Raw genomic sequence first — 9,508 nt, 5'->3', positions numbered from 1 at the left:
AATTCTTTACATTTCTAGTCGTCTTATGTTTCGCAAACGCCACCACTACACATTAAGCATGCTAATGAATAGCTGCGATTAACGAGAAAGACTTCATACAAATCAGACAATCCTGAGGCATGAGTCTCTATGCGATCAGTCGTTTGTCTAACAAACAAACAACCACAACGAATCATCGTCTTCTAAAAAAACATTTATATTTTAACACATGCGAATTGATTTAATGTAATGTTTTGCATGCATTCCTCACTTTAATTTTCTTATTTTGTTTTTACTGAGAATGGGGCATTCTGCCGGATGCCAAGCATTCACTCACTATTTCAATCACTCTAAACCGAGAGATCTTTTTAATATTCTAATCGTTCCTTTGAGTGCAATAGTTTGTGTTTCTTTTACTCTTGTTACACATATGATTTTTTAAAATCCCTTTGCACGTAATCGGTTGCTCCTATAATTACTGGAATGACGAAGATCTTCCTAAGATTCTAGTTTCTTTTCATGTTGTACATAAGGCCTTGATATTTCGTTATTATCTCCATCTCAGCTCTCTTAGGCCAGCATCATCAGGGACACTTACTTCAACTATGGTTGCTACTTTCTCCCTCTTGTTCCATATCACTAAATCATGCTTAACAGCTCCATTATTTTTAGGTATATAGCTGTATGAATTTCATAGTCATAATGGGTATAATTTGATACAACCATAAATACAATAAGGATTTCCGTTATTTTCAAGATGTTCAAAATTTTCATCGTTACGAAATTCGCGTTTTTTTTTCGCCCGACGCCTTTAAAGAAAAGCTGTTTAAAGTATTCGCTTTCTATTTGATACAACCATAAATACAATAAAGTAAAGCAACTGGCTCTGACGGCATTCCAGTTATAGTGCTGAAAAAGCTCCAACCAGAACTTGCTTACTTACAAAACTGTTTAAGCGTTGCCTTAAGGAGAAGTGCTTTCCAACACCCTTGAAAACCTCATCAGTATGCCCTGTATTTAAGAATTCAGGTGAAAAGTCATACCCCTCTCAGTACAGACCAATAAGTCTCCTGTGTGTCATCAGTAATTTGTTGGAATCCATATTAAATAAAGAAGTAGTCAACCACCTCAAAAGAAACAACCTTCTTAGTGACATGCAATATGGTTTCCGCTCTGCAAGATCTACAGCAGATGTGCTAACGGTTATATCACATAGGATTAGTGAATCTCTTGACAAAGGTTTCCTTTCCAGGGCAATTGCTCTTGACATATCGAAGGCCTTCGATAAAGTATGGCATAAGGGCCAACTTCACAAGATTTCCAGCTACGATATTACTGGAAATGTTTTCCCAATCATTAAATCATTTCTTTCTGATAGGTTCATAAGAGTAGTGGTTGATGGGCAGAAATCAGAGGTCCACAGTATTAATGCTGGAGTCCCCCAGGGGTCCATCCTGGGCCCAACTCTCTTCCTGATCTACATCGATGATCTCCCTAAACACATACTTAAATCATTCGTTGACATCTATGCTGATGACACAACCATCTATGGCAACACATCAAAGGCCGAAAATGACAAAGTTCTCTCTAATTCCCTCTCCTCTGATCTTGAGCGCGTGGTACAATGGGGGAAGAGGTGGCTGGTCACTTTTAATGCATCCAAAACCAAGCTTGTATCTTTACATCATCAACGCTCTGATCCCCATCTGGCATCAATTGAAATGGATGGCCCTCGTCTGTGGGAGGCTCCATGTTTTGACAAGCTTCTAGGTTTGACCTTTACTCCTGATCTGAAATGGAACACCTACATAAAATCTGTTACCAGGAACGCTGGGAAAATGGTGTGATCCTTCTGCCGCTCCAGAAGATATCTCACTACTGATACAATTCTCTATCTGTATAAAAGCCACGTACACCCAAGGATGGAGTACTGCTGCCACATCTGGGCAGGAGCTGCTAAAAACAGCCTATCCTGCCTTGACAGAGTACAAAATAGACTTCGTGGTTTGGTGGGGGATGCCCTTTTCTCTTCCCTGCAACCTCTCTCCCACAGAAGAGACATTGCGAGCCTGTCTTTGTTTTATCGTTATTTCCATGGCAAATGCTCGTCTGAGCTCCAATCTCTCGTCCCCCTCGCCAATCTTTCACGAGAAACACCCGTTTGGCTGAAACTACTGTCAATAATTTCCCCCACTCTTTAGCTGTGCCTAAATCCAAACGTAGATTCTATGAGCAGAGCTTCTTTCTCAGAAGTGCACGATTGTGGAACTCTCTTCCGTTCGCCTGTTTCCCACCTGACTACAACTTGGATGTCTTCAAATCCAACATAAACAAATTCCTGACAAACCGCCCCTTAAGTAAGACACTCTATAAAATCTCCAATACTAATGATTACTACAATACTATCTCATTGATTACTGTACACACAATAACCCTTATCCCTGAGTGGCCTCCGGGCCTTGATAAGTGGTGACCCCCATGTAAAAAAAAAAAATAAGGATCTCCGTTATTTTTGTCAAAATTGGAAATATTTTCAAATTTTCACCAACTCTGGACAAATAGCTCCACTGCCTAACGGATGTCCAGTAGATGTCTAGTGGATGCCTTGGAAAAGGTAAAGTCTAAGGGAGTAAACCTCCACAAAAAAAATCTGGTTTTGAGTCCCAATAGGCGGATGGGCTGTTTTTAAAATATAATTATCCACTGACACGTATTTCGTCGTCTACGACTCATCAGAGTGGCTGAATCTAGCGAGATTCGAAATCGGGAATCCACGGTAAGGAGCCTAAACTCTGACCGCACGTCCATCCCGCACGACTCCTTGGATACATCGCGATTTACTTAGATGTTATTTGTTTTTGTTTTTGCGATACGTTTTGAATGAATTCAATTATTTACGCAAGTGCATTTTTACCTAATATTATAACTCTGAAAGGTATTTCGCATTGAATACAACTTTATTAAATACCTATATACACATAAGAAATAACGCGAAAAAAAAAAAAAGACTTCCAAATTAACGTATTTCTTTTTTCCTCATAACCTATGTTTTATTGCTTTGATAATATTTAAGATGTTTTCAAATCAAAAAATAGCGAACTATCTGATGATTCAGCCATAGTTGGAAAAGTCACATTAATCAGCTATTTTTATATTCGTATTTACTAAATCTATTTTGATTCACATTAACTTTCATTAGTATTATTGTTCGCATGCGTGTGCGTGCGTGTCGTTATAGCCATAATTTGAATAGATAGGAATAATGTACCTTGATTACACACACACACACACACACACACACACACACACACACACACACACACACATACACGTATATATAATCTGAGATTATTGTTTTCCAGAGGTAAAGTAACCAATGAAGTTTAACAAGGTTAATACAAGAGTGCTCAATACCGAAGCAGAGCACTGTATACTCTTTTTTTCACATTAGCAGTAATATGTTGCTACACAGTCATGAGCATGTTTCGGTCAGCTAGTTACCAGTAACTAAAGACCTCTTCAGGTAATACAGCTTATACAAAAGCAAATGCTCATGACTGTGTAGCAATATATCACTGCTTATGTAAAAAACAAATAAAGATCATATATATGTGTGTGTGTGTGTGTGTGTGTGTGCGTGTGTGTGTGTGTGTGTGTGCGTGTGTGTGTGTGAACATGTTGATGTATAGGTAAATCAGAGGATGTATTTAGAAAATCATATTTCATACTTTGTATTATTTAGATGACTTCGACTGCTATTTTCATCTTGGATAAAATTCTCACAGCGTTTCAACCGATATAACCATAACGTGCTTCTTGTCGAGCTCGGAAATATTTATGTCGAACTCGGGAATCTATACAGAATATAAACTGAACATTTTATTTAATCAACGGGGATAGATTATCCTCGTTCCATCAGCCATGACCGGTTAGACGTCCTAAATATTTATTTTTCATTTCTCCTACATATATAACCTGCATAATGTAGGTCTTGATATCTCGAAAAATATCATCTCTATTTCAGAAGCAAAAAAATATACTTAAAAAAGAAAAACAACGAAATATCGATATTTCAATGCTTTTCGTTTTGTATAAAAAACTGGCTGACCGAAACCTGCTCATAAATGTGCAGCGATATGTAAAACAAATGAAAAGTATATATATTTAGTTTCTCTCTCTCTCTCTCTCTCTCTCTCTCTCTCTCTCTATATATATATATATATATATATATATATATATATATATATGTGTGTGTGTGTGTGTGTGTGTGTGTGTGTGTGTGCGTGCGCGCACATATATGTGTATAATAATTTAATAAATGTTCCTAATTTGTTTTAAAACATTTTTATTCACACGTTTGTTTCAGTCCATTTTCAAAATACATATTGTTCTTATTGATAATAAATTGAAGATGCTTTCAAAAGTCTTTTTTTTATCCGTTTTCTTTATCTATGCCCTCAAAAAGATGTAATTAATATTTAAATATATTTTCTTTGTGCTAAATAGCAAAATTATTTCTAATTAGATCTAATATTTGCTAATGACTTTTCCTCTGAGGAGATGAGCGTACACCTAAAATCCATAGGTTAAGGAAAAAAATCTGAACTGTATTCTTTATTAAAGTAATACATTTCTGTTGTGAAAAAAAAATGATTTCTAAATTAAATTTCAACAAAAAAAATGATAAATTCCATTTGCTCTATAAAGTATATTGGGCTATTCTCTTTTTGGCTGGGATTTAGTCCAGTCAAATTAGCAAAAGTAAATGAAAAAAAAATTATAACAAGCTGAAAATCTGCACGTGACTTCTTTAGGCACTTAGAAATAACATATAAAAAGTCCCCATCGATTCACCTTGAGCTTCGTCCACCATCTTGGAAAATGGCCGCCAAATTTTAGTTTTTCGCCATTTCCGTGCAAACGGTTGATCTGACGAGAAAACTGTTTGAACAAATTACATTCAAAATTGAATTTTCTATAAAACATGTTCTATGCATATTTTCTCTGACTGATGAGTTTAAAGATATTCACATTTTGTTTAACCATATTCAATACTGTGCTGATGACGATGTGATTTTGTCCCCTTCCTATATGTTCGATATCATTAGCATCTGTATATTTTTGTTTTAGCTTTATAGTATTTTTCTAGAAGGTTAATTTATTTCTTATTTCAGAATATAATGATACTTTAAAAATGGAAATAACCACGGATCAAAATGAATTATGCCTCCTTTGTAGAGAGTGATTAATAGAAGGTAAAAATGTCTGTGTTAAGAAAGGCATGTCGACACTTGTTGGAGCGAGTAAGAAGAAGGAGATGATAAATGGTAAAAGTGGGTTAATTTATCGGCTGTTCAAGGGCATGTAAAATGCAGAAAAGAATATACAAGAGAAAAGAGTATTACAGCGGCTAATAGAAAAAAGACAACTGACCAAGAGGTGAAAGGGTCACCTATTAAACAGAAATTAATATCTTTAAAAAAATGATTTTGATTTCAAGAAAAGTGTATATTTTGTTCTGAAGTGTGCTGTAGAAAAGGCAGAAAAAAAACTCTTCATAGACGGCAGGTAGTTAGTAGTGTGATGGCCTTAGACTTTGGATAAGGATTATGATCGTAATGATGACTGGAGCAAAAAAGTAAAGGCGATTGTAGTTCGTGTCCAGTGTTTGTTGCTGAAAAAGCTAGATACCATAGATCATATAGTGCCAAGCTTTTTCTATGAAAAATCAGCACTTTAAATCCATTAGGCAAACGTGGACGGCCTGATGATGAAGCTATTGTAACTGGGATCGAGAAAGTTTGTTTATACATGGAAGACTGTGATGACTATCAATTTACTTTGTAATGCATCAGAACGAATCGTGCAAGGTAATTGCAATCTATCTGAAAACCAAATTACAGGAAAAGTACGGAAGTGATGTAATCATAGCCAGTCTCCAATTGGCTTGGTTTCTATTACCACAGATTTACCGCACATGAGAAATTACTTCACTTAATATCGTGCACATGCACGAAGAATTATGTACGGACGTGTAGCTGTGTGAAAGGGGGCTTAAAATGTCCCATTTTATATATTGGTAGTCGAGGGGTTTCCTGCTCAAACTCTACTATCAAATACGAGGAAGAAATGATGAATTCGAGATCCCCTCATGCAATACAGATGACAGTGACACAGAAAATTTTGAAAGAATCTGTTGTGGATAACCAGCAAATAACGGACCACGAATCAGAAGATGAGAAACAAAATGAAATTAGTTATGAAGATACAAGTGATTTAAGTACAGAGGAATTATGTGTTTAACTGCAATGGAGCGTCCAAGGAAATCAAGAAAATCACAGTGACCACAATTTTTCCAGAAATTAAACATATGACAGAGAAGAGGGGTATTTGTGGATCAGGCCTCAAGAGAATACCACATTAAAAAATTCGCCTACATACTCTAACTCATGGGTGGTGTAGAAAAGAGTACCAGTATTAAATAGCGCACTCACAAAAAATTGCTATAGCTATCAAACTATCACGTCTAGAGAAAAAAAATGAACACTTTGTGTAGATAATTTTATGATCTATATACTCAATAGTCATTTTCATAAAATTAATCATTTTCGCTCTAATAGCAAAAAACTTAAATTTGGCGCCATTTTCCAAGATGGCGGACGAAGCTCAGGGCACACAGTCACCATTTTGTGTGTTGTTTTCTGGAGTAAACATACGAGAGTCGAACAGACAAATTCCGAACTTGGCCGAGGTAAACAGACGGTAAGTTACAGAAAAAATAGGACCCCCCACAAAAATAATGAACGTAATGAACAGAATCTATTACATCTAACACTTATCGTTGACAAGTTTTTGACCTTGAAGTAGTATTTTTTGCTTCTTGCATCAAGCGGCTTAATGTTTTATCTGTTGCGATTTTCATAAAGATAAATTAACCCCATTGATGTAATTCTTACTATTTTACTTCCCTTAGAAAGTCGCACAAGTTTTTGATAGGAATAAAGCCGTAGTAAATCACTCATCTTTTGAATGTACACGCCATGGCTAATATTTTGCCCCCCCCCACCATTCCAGTAACTCCCAAATGAAACCTGCGCGCAACACTTTGCCCATTTAACAGAAACTAGAAACGACTCGTTATTGCTCCGATCTTCCTCATGTTTTAATAACACTTATCTTTTGCAAAAAACAACAACAATAAAAATGAAAGAATAATAAATAAAATAATTAAACAATAATAAAGGAAATCAATTCAACTAAAAGACCCCCCTCCTGCCCCCAATTTTTTTTTTTTAAATACTGCTCTTTTTTTGGATAATAACCCCCCCCCACACACAATTTTCGTTGAATAAAATGTTTGCAAAGAAAAAACAAAAAAATAAAAATGTTTTTATTGCCTCAAATCTCATGAATCTTCGCAAGCAATGAAATTCTTTGTTGTGCTGTTCTGCACAAGTACTAGTAGCTATTTATCTCATACGTTGTATGGTACGATTTCATAAGCTTCCCAATAGTATTAACGAACAAAATAAGTACCCTAGGATTTTAACTCGGCACGGCTGATTCCATAGCTCATCGCCGTATCCATTAGACCAATCACGTGCTCCTCGATTATAAAAAAAAAAAAATGATTACTGGATTGTTTAGTTCGAATCAATGATTGATCATCTGTTGTCTTAAAAATAGAAATTGCTTTCAAGTGACGGAAAGAAGTAGTTTAATTATTTGATGACGTCACAAATCGTAGTTTGTGCCGACGATCAATGAGCTAATGATGCGATTCAATTTTCTTTGAATTTATAGCAACTAATCAGCAACATTTCTTTCTTTTTTCTTTATCTCATTCTCTCTCTCTTCTTTTTTCACTTACTTATCATACTCCTTCTTCCCCCACTTTTTGTAATTTCACCAGAAATACACATGAAAACTGTTATTCATTTGGCTGATGACGAATTATGTACAACTGTTAGTGGCTCGTAGCAAATACATTACGATAATTATTTTTTCTGCATCATCCATGATATATTAAGCTTATTTGTTTTGTTTTACGACATATCAACCCTATTAGAGTTATTTAATACCAAAATGAAGTCATTTTGCTACAGCTTTTATCTTTCAAGTACTTTGTTGGATATTTGGCAGATGACTCTGTGAAGAGAGGCTTTCGATAGGTTGCACACACGCAAATTAATTCCATTTGAGGAATGCGAGGCTCCCACCATTGTTTGTTCAAATGCATAATTTGACCAGAAAAAATGTGAGAGAAATAGTGATCAAAGAAGTAGAACAATAGACAATGGGAAATATTAAACATTCCAGAATGAAAGAATGTTTATATAAATTGACAACAGAAAGCAGACACAGACAGAGGACAAGCTGCCCAAAACACCCCCACCACGCGTCTTCACTGATGTCATAACCGTCGTACTAAATCGAAAAGTTGTCATTGGGAATAAACAAAATATTTTATAATCCAGCTGTGTTTTATTTCGCTGCCAAGTGTATAGATCGCGACAGTAACAAAAGTTAATTTTAGAAATTGTATAAACTGAAAGTCACATTGGACGACCGGCCGCAGAGAATATCATCATATCAAGTACTTAATATGATCATATTAAAGCATCTTTTATGATGTGAATATTCAAACTCACATATAAGTGTGTAAAGTTGAAAAATGAAACCACCTGACTGCAGCACTTTTGAGCCAATCAGGACAAGGTCGTCTTGTGTTTGCTTGACCTAATTTGAAGTTAAATAACGCGTAGTCTTTTTAAATAAAAAGTTGAACATTCTTTGGAGAGAGCTAATAAAAATGAAAGACTCATTGGTTGGAAATTGGGGAGTACGCAGCTTAACTATAAAAACGACCATAGAATGTAAATCCATATGTTTTACCTGATGATTTGAAATAAAAGTTGAATAAATGACAAGATTTATTAATCCATGAACATTTCAATTTTTATTCAATTTTATAATAAAGAAAAATAAAGAAAACAGATCTCCCTTTATTCCTTGTTTGAATGTTCGATGGATTAATAAATATTGTAATTTGCTAATTTTTTATTTTCATCATCAATTTTAATTTTTTATATGCACTCATATATCACAATTCTTTTAATCAATCAAGCGCTAATGAAATAATGAAATACCATCGATATCATGGCTGGCTTGATTACTTAACAAAAACGTTTTAGTGCTGAGACGATCAATCGGAATCGTAATTGAGAAACGGAATTTTGGGGGTATCTGAATCGGTATCGAAAAAAAAAACGGTTTTCCAACGCCAAAAACGATTCTTTTAATTATCTTCTTTTATTTGATTTTGTTGAAAGCAAAGTTTTCCGCTGCTGGTAAAATGATAAAATAATAAATATTTAATTGTTATAAACTACGAGTAATAGTAAAATCTACAGATCATTCCCATAAGTGTTTTTCGTTTACGTTTTTATATTTATATGCACATTTAACATATATTTTACGGTAATCGGGAAAATTATTTAGAGATTTATAAAAAATCGGAATTGGAATG

This window comes from Euprymna scolopes, chromosome 6 (genome assembly GCF_053919585.1).
Source record: "Euprymna scolopes isolate OS-2025 chromosome 6, ASM5391958v1, whole genome shotgun sequence".
In the NCBI taxonomy this organism is placed as follows: domain Eukaryota; kingdom Metazoa; phylum Mollusca; class Cephalopoda; order Sepiida; family Sepiolidae; genus Euprymna; species Euprymna scolopes.
This window is presented reverse-complemented; position numbering follows the sequence as displayed.